General features: G+C 41.8%; 1 long non-coding RNA gene across 1 annotated transcript in view; it reads left to right on the forward strand.

The window, feature by feature from the left end:
• LOC142021258 (uncharacterized) overlaps positions 1-13,271 on the forward strand; it is a 33,355-nt gene extending 20,084 nt beyond the window's left edge. The window contains exons 3-6 of the long non-coding RNA XR_012647633.1: positions 1,613-1,681; positions 5,458-5,523; positions 10,007-10,115; positions 13,036-13,271. This is a non-coding gene — a long non-coding RNA (uncharacterized LOC142021258). The remainder of the gene's footprint in view (positions 1-1,612; positions 1,682-5,457; positions 5,524-10,006; positions 10,116-13,035) is intronic.
• Positions 13,272-13,590: the final 319 nt, after the last annotated feature.

A 13,590-nucleotide genomic window follows, 5' to 3' on the forward strand; every position in this document is an offset into this window, starting at 1 on the left:
GGGGGACCAGCTTCGAAAATAGGAGCAGACAAGGCCTGGTCCCTGACATAAGCAGGGGCCAGCTGAGGCTCAGGTTGACGTGGTGCAGTCACCTGGTTTCTTATTAGCCATCCCCCTGGTGCATGGTGCCTTACAGGGCCCAGCAAGCCCCTGAAAATCTGAGCTGTGGGGGGAGCCATCCAACCTGTGACAGCCCCCAAAAATATTTCCTGCCAGGGGGGAGCTGTCTTCCAAGTATGTGTTGCCTTACAGGAGCCAGTCAGTTCCCTAAAAATCTTTGCCCTGGGGGAACCAGCCCCTGGCATCCGGTGAGTCCCAGAAAATGTGAAGCACAGAAGCTTTCGGCACACACTGGCCAGGACATGCTGCTGTCTAGAACCATAGTATGCACTGCACAGCCAGCGCACGGTGTGGTGGGGCAGGGGCTAGCCCGCCAGCCTCATGGTGCCTGTGGGGGGAGGGGAAATGCCCATACAACTGTGTAGTGCAGAAAAGAAGTTTCTCAGCCTCTCCTACAAGCATGACTCCCACAGCCCAGCTGCCACGTAGAGTGTGGGGAGGGGGCTAGCCAGCTAGCTGAACTGAAACTCTAGTCAAACTAGCTGTCGTGATGGCTCCATGCTGGGTCTCTCTAAAGGGACTAGATGCGATCACCATGCTGACCATAAAGAAATGAATTCAAAATGTTGGGCTTCCTGTTTCCTACTTCCTGCACACCTGGAGAGCAGGGGAGGTAAAAACAGACACATACACCTGTGGGGTATTGCGGGATACCTTTGGGACACCTTTGGAGGCCAATAAAATCACTTTAAGCAGCACCGTTTCCTCACTAGCATTAATCCAACATTTAAATTCAAACTTGGAATCACACCAACTTCGCACGGTTGATGTAAGAATGTCAACCTTACTGCTCTGTAAAATCGACCAATGGTATTTGCAGCGAAGACAATGACATTGTAAAATTGAGCTAACAGCCTTAAAATTGACTTTATGTTTTAGTGTAGACATAGCCACAGGGGGGAAAAACAAAGCAGCAGAAATGTAGCACTTTAAAGACAAACAAAATGATTTATTCGGTGATGAGCTTTCGTGGGACACACCCACTTCATCAGATCAATTTAATTTCCAATACAGACTGACATTTATAAGTACAGAGGACCAAAAAAAATTGCAATAAAATCTGACAAATCAAATAGGATTGAAGGAAGGGGGTGAGAGACATTGGGGGTAAATTAGAGCTAAAGAACAGCACAGAACACAGAGCCAAAAGTGGTGGCTTATAAACAAACTTTATGGGACCATGAGAAACTTGGCCACACCCATGATAAATGGTCACTTGACTAACTAAAATTATGCCGAATTGCAGATGTTGCTGGACAAAAGAGTTCCAGGTTAGAGAGGTTCAACTTGTAGTAGAAGACAGCAGAAAATAAGGTACTTGAGGTATCTGGGGTTTTGAAAACTGTTCAGATCTTTCAGACTTTGGGACTTTCATAGAATCAGAGCTGGAACTGTGATCAAGAAGTCATAGTGCTTCTCATTAGCAAACTTTTTTCAGGTGCAGGGGACTGGTGTAGCCCATTTGTTGACATGTTTACTTCTTCTTTTCAAGGTAGACCAGTCCTGGAGATTTTGGAATATCAGACTTCCCTCACATGGAGGTGAAGGTGAGGTTTCTCAGGTATGTGTTCACTACCCAGCAGATTGACCTGTTTGGGTATAAGTAGTATACACAGAAAACACATAGTAGGGATGTGTGAAATTGAACTGTCAGAGGTTGACAGCTGATCCCTGTACTTTTCAATATCATAAGAAGTAATGGAGGTCAACAGGAGAGTTTCTCCCCTTGACCTCTCTCAGTGAGGATGGCAAAGTAAGTCGACTGTAGATAAGTTGATTCCAGCTATGCAGTTGCTACAGTTGGACTGTGTCTACACTAGCCCAAAACTTCGAAATGGCCGTGCAAATGGCCATTTCAAAGTTTACTAATGAAGCGCTGCAATACATATTCAGCGCCTCATTAGAATGCCGGCAGCCGCAGCGCTTCGAAATTGATGTGGCTTGCCGCCGCGTGGCTTGTCCAGATGGGGCTCCTTTTCGAAAGGACCCCAGCAACTTCAAAATCCCCTTATTCCAGCAGCAATAGGAATAAGGGGGTTTTGAAGTTGCTGGGGTCCTTTTGAAAAGAAGCCCCATCTGGACAAGCCGTGTGGCGGTGAGCCACATCAATTTCGAAGTGCCGCGGCTGCCGGCGTTCTAATGAGGCGCTGAATATGTATTGCAGCGTTTCATTAGTAAACCTCGAAATGGCCATTTGCATGGCCATTTCGAAGTTTTGGGCTAGTGTAGACATAGCCTTGGAGTTGCATATCTACAGTCAACTTTAAGATCCAGTTTAGACCTGGCCTCAGCCTTTCACTTGACTCTTATGGCATGCAAATTTCACTTACTCTCCTTTGCAGCACTTCCCTCTAAGGGCTTTGGACAAATCAAGTGCTAGGCCTTATGCAGCTTCATACCATTAGGTTTGGATTAAGTCATCCTTTGTTTTTACAAACCACTGAGACTCATTTGTGACACGCCCACCCTCCAAGCTACTTAGAAATTTTGCAGTCTTAAATCAGTTTCATCTCAATAATTTTTAAATAATATATCAACATATATGATACTTCTCTCACACATTGTTTATATTAATCACAGTTATAATAAAGTTGATATTTTTTCCAATGGCTTCTAACTAGATATACTTAAGAGCAAGGCTGCTGTTAAGTGACTGGCATGTTTTGTAGAGCACCATCTTCATTAGTCGTACTAGAAACAACTAGTCCATATTCTTTTGTTCCTTGTACTTCACACGCTGTGGCCTAGTCTACATACAGATTTTGTACTAGTGTAGCTATGTCCAAGAGGTCATTTTTAAAAGCAAATACCAAAGACAAAATTCTACTGAGACAAATCCCAAATCACTAGTGAGGACATTGCATGAAAAAGTTCTGTTGGTATAAACAAATTTATTGATAACTGCATCCACAGTAGGGAGTTATTCTGATTTAATTATGCAGATCTATTTTTTGTTATGTGACTGAATTTAACTGCCTTGGTGTAAATCCTCAGCTACTCCACTGAAGTTAATAGCTGTTGTCCCAACGCATCACAGCAATCCTAAGCTATTTTATTGTCTCATGACAATCATTAAAACTAGACTTGAATTCCGTTTCCATCTGCGGCCACTATGGCATGTTTCCAAGGAAAAGAAAACTAAAAATGCCCATAATGGACAGTTTTACTACAATATTCTAGTGGGGGGAAGACAGGGCAGACTTTATTCTTGACTTGCACTTAGAAGTTGGCTTGTATTCTGAAGCATAAAAAGTGTCCCTTGTGTACCACCTTATCATATTAAATGTGAAAGCACTGATTAAGATCTTTATACTGAAGTTTCATCTATTCTTCACCCCCATTGTCTCCCCACCCAACAGGATTGTGGAGTTAATCCATATGTATGCTAGCATAAATCAGATCAAAGATTAGCATCTTCAGAACAATTTCTTAAAATCAAAATCAAATGAAATTATATTAGTAATTGAGTGGGATAGGAAAATCAGTTTAGACATAATCAGGTCTACACCTAAAGTGGAAACTTTGGATATAATTTTTTAAAATCATCTTTTCTTCCCCCGTGTTTTATAACCACTGCTCTCATAGCAGAGTTGAAAATCTTGTGAGACAGGGTTGTAAGCCTTGAGAACAGAAAAGCTAAGCATCTGATATTTAGGATGCTCAATTCCATCTTTCTGTACAGGCACTTTTGGCTTATACCATGACCATCAGTTTGATGATGACCCTGCTCCACGACCATCAGCAAAGATGCCAAAGTTATAAGGAGAATATACAGAAAGCACAGAACCTTATTTATAAAAAAATCAAGACCATCCTGCATGAATCATCTATAATTCTACATTTTATAACTGACATATTCTTGTATTTGGGACCATTGGTAATTTTACTTGACACAGTCCTTGGCATATAACATTTACAAGTTGAGAGAAAAAGCTAAAGTCTATAATAGTTCAACATAAACAGGTGCTGGGTCATGGTTTTGCCAACTTCCTCTGAACTGGATATTTAGATAGCTTGTGGAATAGGCATGTTTTACAGTATCTTTGATGACATGCAAACAGGTAATATTTCAAGTCCACTTTTATTTGTTTAAATTACTAATGGGAATGAGTAGACCATATGAAACACATTAGCTTTTTGTCAAGTAAACATGCTTTAGAATGATGCATTAGATGTTAAATTGTGTTTAAAAGAGTAACAAAACTCGCAGAAACCAAAGATAATATATAAAAGTATTGGAAAATAGCCAGAGCATAAAGCTTGTATAATATAACCTTCCAGTTGGCTCCAAGTCTTATACAAAAGAAAGGTCAGTTTCAACTTCCTACCATTTATGTGGAATTAATTAGATATGGGATAGTTTCATTGTAAAAGTTATGGGGCTTTTCTGTTTTTCCCAAAACTCAGAGTTAGAAAAACATGTCCTTTTGCTGCAATAGAGGCCTGCATGAAGAATAGCATGACCACTAAAAAATCTTGAATCCCAAATAATCAATATAAGAATAAGTATCAGAGAGGTAGCCATGTTAGTCTGTAGCTTCAAGAACAACAAGAAGTCTTGGCACCTTATAGACTAACATATTTTGGAGCATAAGGTTTCGTGGGCAAAGACCCGCTTCATCAGATGCATGAGTCAATGCATGAGACTCATGCATCTGATGAAGTGGGTCTTTGCCCACGAAAGCATATGCTCCAAAATATCTGTGAGTCTATAAGGTGCCACAAGACTTCTTGTTGTAATATAGGAATAGTTAATCCTTAATTGGGGGCTTTAGTTGTTCAAAGTACATTGACCACCCTTTAATTATTCTTACACTTGAGTAAGGGAGGCCTAATCTCTCCATATACATCACTCTCTTGAAAGTTTCCAAAAGTATGTCTTCCATCTGGCTTAAGATCACAGGGTCTCTTCAGGTCCTTATTTAGACAAATCTTAAGTGACTGGAAATTTTATTATGAACTGCAGAATTTCATGCATATGTTTTATAAATCCCTAATGATGGATTACAAGGTGGTTTTATAAATTCTTTAAAACTAATATTTTTGAAAGTTAGTGGCAATGTATGTGTGAATTACAGTGATGTGAAACTCCTTTAAATTAAGCCATTTCCAGGTCTGATCCAGTGCCTTCTGAACTCAATGGGCATCTATACTTCTGATGGCTGAAGAGCCCCATTCAGCAATGTGCTGAGCATCTTCAGATCCCCTGGACATCAGACCAATGAGAGTGGCTCTGCGAATTGAAAGAACTTGAGTCTATGTCTTTCATGCTTGCTCAGCATTACAGTAAGAAAACAGTGGTTTTCTCAAAGCTATTTTGTTTCTAAATTTCTGTAGAGTCTGTGTCTGGAAGCTTCCCCAACGCCCTTCCTCCTGGTTTCTGGCTACAGATTTCAAGCAGCAGTATCCTTTCAAGAATTTTTGATGTCTTGGCAATCAGTTTCCAATTAAAGGGTGTCCCAAATGTGCTAAAACTCAAAAAATGAAATGCACATTAATAATTACTTTATATGAGCTACATTTTGCTTGTTTTTAATCACAGAGCATAGTAAGTGTTTAAAATACGTAATAATTTATACTTGCCATTTATGATAAGCAAGTGTTGGTTTATATAGTTCAATGTTTGCTGTCTTTCAGAAGGGGATACTAAATGGCTCAGGGAATTAGTATTGGGCTGCCAAGGCTCTGAACTCCATTTCAGTAGTTCAGCTCCTCACAAGCCTGATATTTATCACTCTTTCACAGCTGTTTGGTAACGGGTTTGAGATTATGCCTGGTACCACAGTCCAGCTACCAGAAGAGATGTGCATTTCATAACCCACTTTCCTAATTACCATTAATTGGGAGCTGCATTATCATCCTCACCTAAGAGGATAAAAGTCAAATAGGTAAAGCGTTTAACTGACTGTTTTGTCCATAGGGAAACCATGTAGGTGGGACAGAATGGGGTAATCCTACAATATTGCAACCCTATGTTGTAACTGTGTTCTAACTAGGGAGCTTCATTCTTCATTGCAATAAATATTCTATTTTCCCCTTAAGTACTGAAAAAAAAGTAAGAAACAAGAGTACAGGAAATGTTCACTTTAATAGGGTATTTAGAACAGCACGGGTCATAGTTATGATTCTAGTATATTTAGTCATAATGCCAATGTTACAAGCTGTTGTAATTATCTTGAAAATGAGTGATTTAAAAAAAAATCCATGCGTATCCAGAAATTGCAGGCACTTTTGGAAAACACAAGCCATCTCACACCTCATCTGTTTACATAAAGAGATGTAGAAAGAGATTTCCTTCTTCTTAAATACATTCCATCTGAAGGAGAACTTAAGACATTTTCCCATGACTGCAAGATAACATTCTGATTACACTTCATGACAGTTCAGTCTGTGACCTGTTTTAAATGTGGACATGCAAGTAAACTAAAGGTGCCTACTACAGTGAGGACTTAGTGTTTAATAGTTAATAGTATTAACTATTTGCAAAAAGTTAAATTTTTCCTAAGTTTACTTTTCTTTTGATTTCTGTTAATGCCTTTTATTTCTTCCTATGCTGGGATTCACCTTTACGGAGTTGTAGATCCATCAATCTAGCTGCATGAGTGAGTAGGGTACAGATGAGTGCTGCTCGGGTAAAAGAGTGCAAAAATAGACTGAGAAACAGGCACACTATCCAGATTCTCCTTTGCTCTCACCCCCACTTTGACTTTTTTATTACATTCTGTAAACAAAGTATAAAGGCTAAGTCAGGGCCACTCATGATTGGCCTCATGGGTGAGTGGTAAGGGCAACTGCCCAGGGTATCATGGTTGGTGGAGGTCTATGGGCAAGAGGCTGCAGAAGGGCTATGCCCTCCAGGGTGACAATGAAAGGGCCTGAAGGGAGGGAGCCAGGCAGTCGCACAAATACCCTGTTGGCTGTCGCAGTAGCATGGCATGTAGAGCCTCTGCCCTCCACTTTCTGCTTTTCTGCCTGCTGAACCACCACTCACTGCTCAGAGTGGCTATGTCTACACGTGCCCCAAACTTCGAAATGGCCACGCAAATGGCCATTTCGAAGTTTACTATTGAAGCGCTGAAATGCATATTCAGCACTTCATTAGCATGCGGGCGGCAGCGGCGCTTCAAAATTGACGCGCCTCACCGCGCGCGGCGCATCCAGACGGGGCTCCTTTTCGAAAGGACCCCGCCTACTTCGAAGTCCCCTTATTCCCATGAGCTGATGGGAATAAGGGGACTTCAAAGTAGGTGGGGTCCTTTCAAAAAGGAGCCCCGTCTGGACGCACCGCGCGGCAGCAAGGCGCATCAATTTCAAAGTGCCGCGGCCGCCCGCATGCTAATAAAGTGCTGAGTATGCATTTCAGCGCTTCATTAGTAAACTTTGAAATGGCCATTTGCGTGGCCATTTCGAAGTTTGGGGCACGTGTAGACATGGCCAGTGTGGTACTGAAAGGGTGCTAAAGAATGTTTACCCAGGATCCCTATTTCCCAAGGCTGGCCCTATACTACTGTAGCCAGGTTAACAAGTTACCTGAGATTTCCCTGGTATCAAGCAGTCCTTGTTTGGCATAGGAGTAGCACAGCAGACTTTATCCACCTTCTCCTTCCCCTCTTCCCCCCTTAACTTCTGATGCTCCCCTTGCCATCATCGAAAACCTTGTGTATTTATTCTTTTTTCTACTTTAGTTCACTGCAATATATCTGCATATATCTACTCAACTTCCCAAACTGTAAGCATGACTGTTCTCTTCAGGCAAGATTTAGACTCTTTGATTTTAAGGCCAGATGGGCCATTGTGATCTAGTTGGACCTTCTGTACATTGCAGCCCCAGAACCTCTTGCACTCACTTCTGTAATAGACTCCTAAATCTGGCCGAGTCACTTTAGTCCTAAAGTCTTGATTTAAAGATGTTGATTTATAGGGAATCCACCCTTTGTACTAATTTAAAAATCTGTGGCATAGTGATTAAGACATTAGGAAATTTTGAACCATCAGAATATCGAAGGTGTGTCCAAGACTTATTTCAAGGATGTGGTTAACATTTATCCATTCTCAAGAGTAACTTTTGCACAGTTGTGACATTTGTCCCCAATACATGGGGCTTAAAACTGTAGAGAACCAAACTGTCTGTGTGAAGAAGCTTCTCAGACACAGACATCAATCAGAACATTTTACCTCATGCTGACATAGGCATGGAAGTGTCTAAATAAAGACATTTGTTCACTTTTTAAGATTCTGGTTATTTTGAAGGCCACATAAGAAAAACTTTACTCGAAAAAAACCTTTGCTTGACGAGAGGAATGCTGTCACTCTTATCCCAGCAGCAGCCACCACACCCATGATACACTACACTTGATTTAAATGGACTCATTCATATTTTTTTCAGCTCCCAAACATGTATTTTAAGAATTGTGATTCCATGTAAAGATGTAACCAGACCATATCTGGTCCATAAATCACAGCATCTTTGCACAAATCCAGACATAGGGAGTGATAGGGAAGGATGCTGCTCGCACAGAAAAACATGAAGAGATCGTTATTTAACATTATTGGAAGAGTGAGAATAGCTTCCTCGTGAGACGAGATGAATAACACTGAGATGTTTCTGATGGAAAAGAAAAGATATGGATATGAAGGAGGTTTATGAAATCATATTTGGTGGAGAAAAAGTAAATAAGGAAGTGTTATTTACTCCTTGTCATAACACAAGAACTTTGGGTCCCCAAATGAAATTAACAGGTCCCCACACAATGCACATCACGCCATATCCCCATCCAATGCATAGTCAACCTGTGGAACTCTTTCCAGAGGAGGTTGTGAAGGTCAAGACTATAATAGGGGTAAAAAAAGAATGAGATAAATTCATGGCAGATATGTCCATTAATGACTATTAGCCAGGATGGCTAATTTGATTTTAGTTTGCTTTGGTAAAAAGTTAGAAAATTAGAGACATGTAGAACAGCCCAAAATCTATGTAAAAAGAACAATATGCTGGAAACACAGAACATGCCAGAATTAAAGTTGCCTGTAGAACCTTAACTTGGACCATTTGTGCATATTAGGGCTGCACCTACACTTGCATTCTTCTTTCAAAAAAGGCATGCAAATGAGGGAAATCAAACATGCAACTGAGGTACCGATTTACATATCTGGCATCTAATTGGCATATTCTTCTTTCAAAAGAAGAAAAGCAGTGTAGATGCGTCTCTTTTGAAAGTAAACCCCATCTTCGAAAGATCCCGTCTTCCCTTTTTTATGGGAAGAAGGATTCTTTCGAAGATGGGGTTTACTTTCAAAAGAGACACATCTACGCTGCTTTTCTGCTTTCGAAAGAAGCTCTTTTGAAAGAAAAGTATGTAAATGAGATGCCAGATATGTAAATCTGCACCACATTTGCATTTATAATTTCCCTCATTTGCATACCTCTTTCGAAAGAGGAATGCAAGTGTAGACACAGCCTATGAGTCTTTAATGACATGATCTGAGATATTCAGAAGCCCATAACTTGCCCAAATTTGAGCACATTTCCCAAGGATGTCTGAAGAAGCTCCCTGGTACGACTGCAGCCAAACAGTGTTCCCTCCATTTTTTTTCTATCCATGTGCAGAATAAATTTTGTTATGTGCACCAATGCATGTGCACATGTGCACCACCAATAGAAACACATGCTGCCCCCTGTGGATGGCTGTGGGCACTCTGCTAATCAGCTGGGTGGCACCTGAATCTCTCCTGGGCTGCTGCCCAAGCGCTCAGCTTGCAGAGAATGCTGTTGCAAAATTTCATGTCCCTGCTCTGAAGCATGGAGGTACTAGTTTATTTTGATTTTAATTTTGATTCTTTTTCTTAACACAGGGAAAAGTACATTTGTCCCTAACTTTGTTGCCAGAAATGGCTGAATCATTTCAGCTGAAGACTTCCAAAAGGAACAGACCTCAGCTTGAGGCAAACACCTGGCATGGACTAATTCAGCTCCAGCATCTGGTTTGGTGAAGTTGGTAAGAATGGAAAAAGGGTCTGGTGTCATCAGGGTGTCATGCAACTTCTTAACCATAGGTGGCACTCCCAGCACTCGACTTGTTGCAGATTGCTAGTGGTATCACCAGCTCAGAATATGACCCATACTGTATGCTTTGCTGTCAAACAATCTCACAAGTGATGGAAAACCTACAGTGTCAGAACTCAGGTTGCCCTTGCTGATAGTACATTATGAAAAACTACAGAAATGGAGTGGCTAGTTGCCAAAAATTCTACTATAACCTCCAAGATCAATAAAATGAAACATAGAAAAATAATGTTAAGTGCTAACGTTACCACTGCCTTGACAGCTTAACCTGACCTGTATCTAGAAAAAAAATCACCCAAAGTACTGCAAGTGATATGGTTTCTACCGTACCGTTCCTGAACTTATCCTTAACACATAAGCTTGCTTGCAGGTCCAATTGACTCTTGCTGCTTTCATTTTCTGTGAGCTGTACATTTATGATAGGCTAGTTGAAATAATGTTTTCTTTTACTTCCCCTTTATCTGTTTTAGTACAGTTGCCCTTGCATACAGAAACACAGATAGTGTCCCATTTCATATGGAAAAGGAGACAATGCCTGATTAAGTCTATTCGTTATAGTACTGGTTAAACACAATTACAGAGACGTCATTCATCACCAACCATAAATACGCATAGAATACAGTGGTGCTGTACTTAATGGTCTGTCAGACTTTGTATTAGAAACACCGATTTTCAGGAGGTTTTAATTCAGCTATAAAAAATCTCCAGGTTGAAATCTACCACACAACATCTCACCCATGAAATGTATTTGTTTTTCTGAGGAAAAAACTTGTGCCATTTCAGTTATGAGTGCGGCCCTTTGCCGTCATTGCTTAAAAATAAAATTAAAGTCTGTACATGGAGACTGTCAACTCCACCGTGAGTAAAGCGGGCTGATCTATTTTTATGTTTGGCATAAATAATGGAAACAGCTTGAATTGTCTCTCCCCCCCCATGTTATTACCGGACATGGAGCCCAGTTTTAGTCTGGTGAATGAATACCCTCAAACCAGGTATCCCTACATGCTGCCAAAGCCGTGTTACAGAGTTCTCCCATTCTGGTTAGCAACACAGCACTTTCTTTACCTCTGAGGTATTCATTTATCCTGTCCCGCTCCATCAGCCTCTCATATGTTCTTCCATTTACATTACAAGCCCAGGTTATCTGGACTTTGACTCAGTTCATTGCTCCATATCTGTGGATATTAGGGACTGGACTTCAGCCAGTCAGAGTGGGAGTCAGAAACCAGGTTAGCTGGCGTTAACACTGGGCACAAGCAGACACAGAAGCTCTCACAGTCATGGGCAAATGCTTTGAGCAACCAGTGCCCTCCTACTGGTCTTAAGAGCAGATGTGTTCTTCCCATCAACTAATCGGGCAGCTCACATGGGCACCAGCTCTTCTTTCTAGACGGCTTGGTGTTAAGCTCTCTGCAGTGTACGTAATCAGGCTGACTCTGGGTCCTCCTGATAGTGCAGCCCCTTACCCCACAGTCTTCTGTGCCAGAACGAGTCCCTTGCGAGCCTGATTGATTAGAGGCAGTGAAGGTCCAAAGCCAGCCCCCCACTGCAGAGTCCAGCTTGGCTGGAGGATTGCAAGTCCTACCTGTCACTAAGAGGTGCCAGCCGGTCTCCAGTCAAAGGAAAGGAATTCCACTCCTGCATGGGAGCACAATCCTGCCCCAAGGGACAGGGTTTGCTTGTATGCAGTGTTCTCTGTAAGCCAAGTGCTTGAGCGGCAGCCCAGGAGAGATTTAGCTGCCACTCAGTTGATTAGCAGAGTTCCCACAATGGGCAGCATATGTTTCTATTGGTGGTGCACATCTGCATATGCCTTGGCATGCATAATAAAATTTATTCTCCCCCAGACAGAAATAAAAAATAGAGGGAACATGCTTGCAGGCCACCAGACTGGCTCTGGAATGGCACTGGGAGAAGGCTGAGGGTCTGGACAGGGAGTATCTGTCGGTTCTGTGGTTGCTAGAAGCAGCAAGGTGTACATGGAAACTAGCCCCCATGCCAGGGCATCAACCTGGGTGGCAACTGCAGCCAGAATTATGCAGTGATCAGACTCAGTCGAGGGTTTTTGACAGCACATAGTGGGATTCACCACTCAGGGCTTACACTAAACCTCAATATTAACAAGCATTCCAAGTGTCAGATGCTGGTTTTTCAGTGCCCAGCATAGCAAATAGCAGTTCCAATGGGGAAACTGGGCAGCATTACCCCATGTTTCAGCATGTCATACTATTGCTGGCATGGCAATGATATTCCCCCACTGGGCCACTGCAAGGTCCCTCTCACTATCTGCTGTTGCCTATCTTCAGATACATACAGGTGAAGGCGTTATTAGCTGAGTGCAACATTATTTCTATAGCTAATTTTTAACATGGTCATAGAAGGGAACAAAGAGCTTCAAGAGTGAGGTGGTAGCAATGGAGTTCCATCCATGCCCTGTGGCTCGGAATCTGCGTGTGAGCCCAAAAGCAACAATGCCCAACAATGCCCTGATTAAGCCTGCTCTCTCGACCCTTCAACAGCACTTAGGAAGTATTTTTTTCTACTGTGATCCCACCCCCCGGCCCCATATATATTGTGGATATTTTCTGAGACGATCTCTCAGCTATATTCTGACAGCATAAGGGCACCAAAAAAACAGCTTTAATCATAGTGCCACTAATATCTTCAGTACAGACTGCTAATGCTTAAGCTGTGTACTCCGAATGGTGGTCATCTACAAGTCTCCACCACTTCACTGTGTCTTGGGACAAAACTTCTAAATGATTCCAGGAGTGCCCCAGTTGTTGTCATTTAGTCTCAGGAGATCTTCTCCACATTGTCTGAGGTCTTCCTCTCTTGCCTTTTCCTTGCAGATTCCATGTGAGAGCTTGACGGACTATGCTCGATGATGGTCTTCTGAGAGTGTGGCCTAGCCACCCCCACTTTCTTCTCTTGATTTGAACGTCAAGTGGTTCTTGTCCTGCTCTGTTCCAAAACGCCTCATTTGTGACAGTCTTGCCATTTGATGTGAAGGATGTCCCTCAGGTTAGCCAATATTGCTCAACTTTAGCATCTGAACATCAAGCCAGGACACTGTGAAGTGTTCTTGTGTTTAATGAGTCATAAAGCAGATTTTAAAGACCATCATTAACCTTCTTACCCAGATCTTGCTTACACCTGCATTCTGCTTTTATTTCTATTATACTCTCAAAATGCTCCAAAATATCCTCAAAAATAAGCTGTCATCCTGTTTAGCTTTGGCAGTTCATTCACTATTTTCAAGAGTATTCAAATTACTGTTCACATCATAGCAGTGTTCTCTATAAGCTGTGCGCTTGTGCAGATATTCAGAAGAGAGTCAAATGCCACCCAGCCGATTAGCAGAGCCCACAGCTAGGTTTATTATTTCTATCAGTGGTGTGCATTTG

This window comes from Carettochelys insculpta, chromosome 15 (assembly GCF_033958435.1).
Source record: "Carettochelys insculpta isolate YL-2023 chromosome 15, ASM3395843v1, whole genome shotgun sequence".
In the NCBI taxonomy this organism is placed as follows: Eukaryota; Metazoa; Chordata; order Testudines; family Carettochelyidae; genus Carettochelys; species Carettochelys insculpta.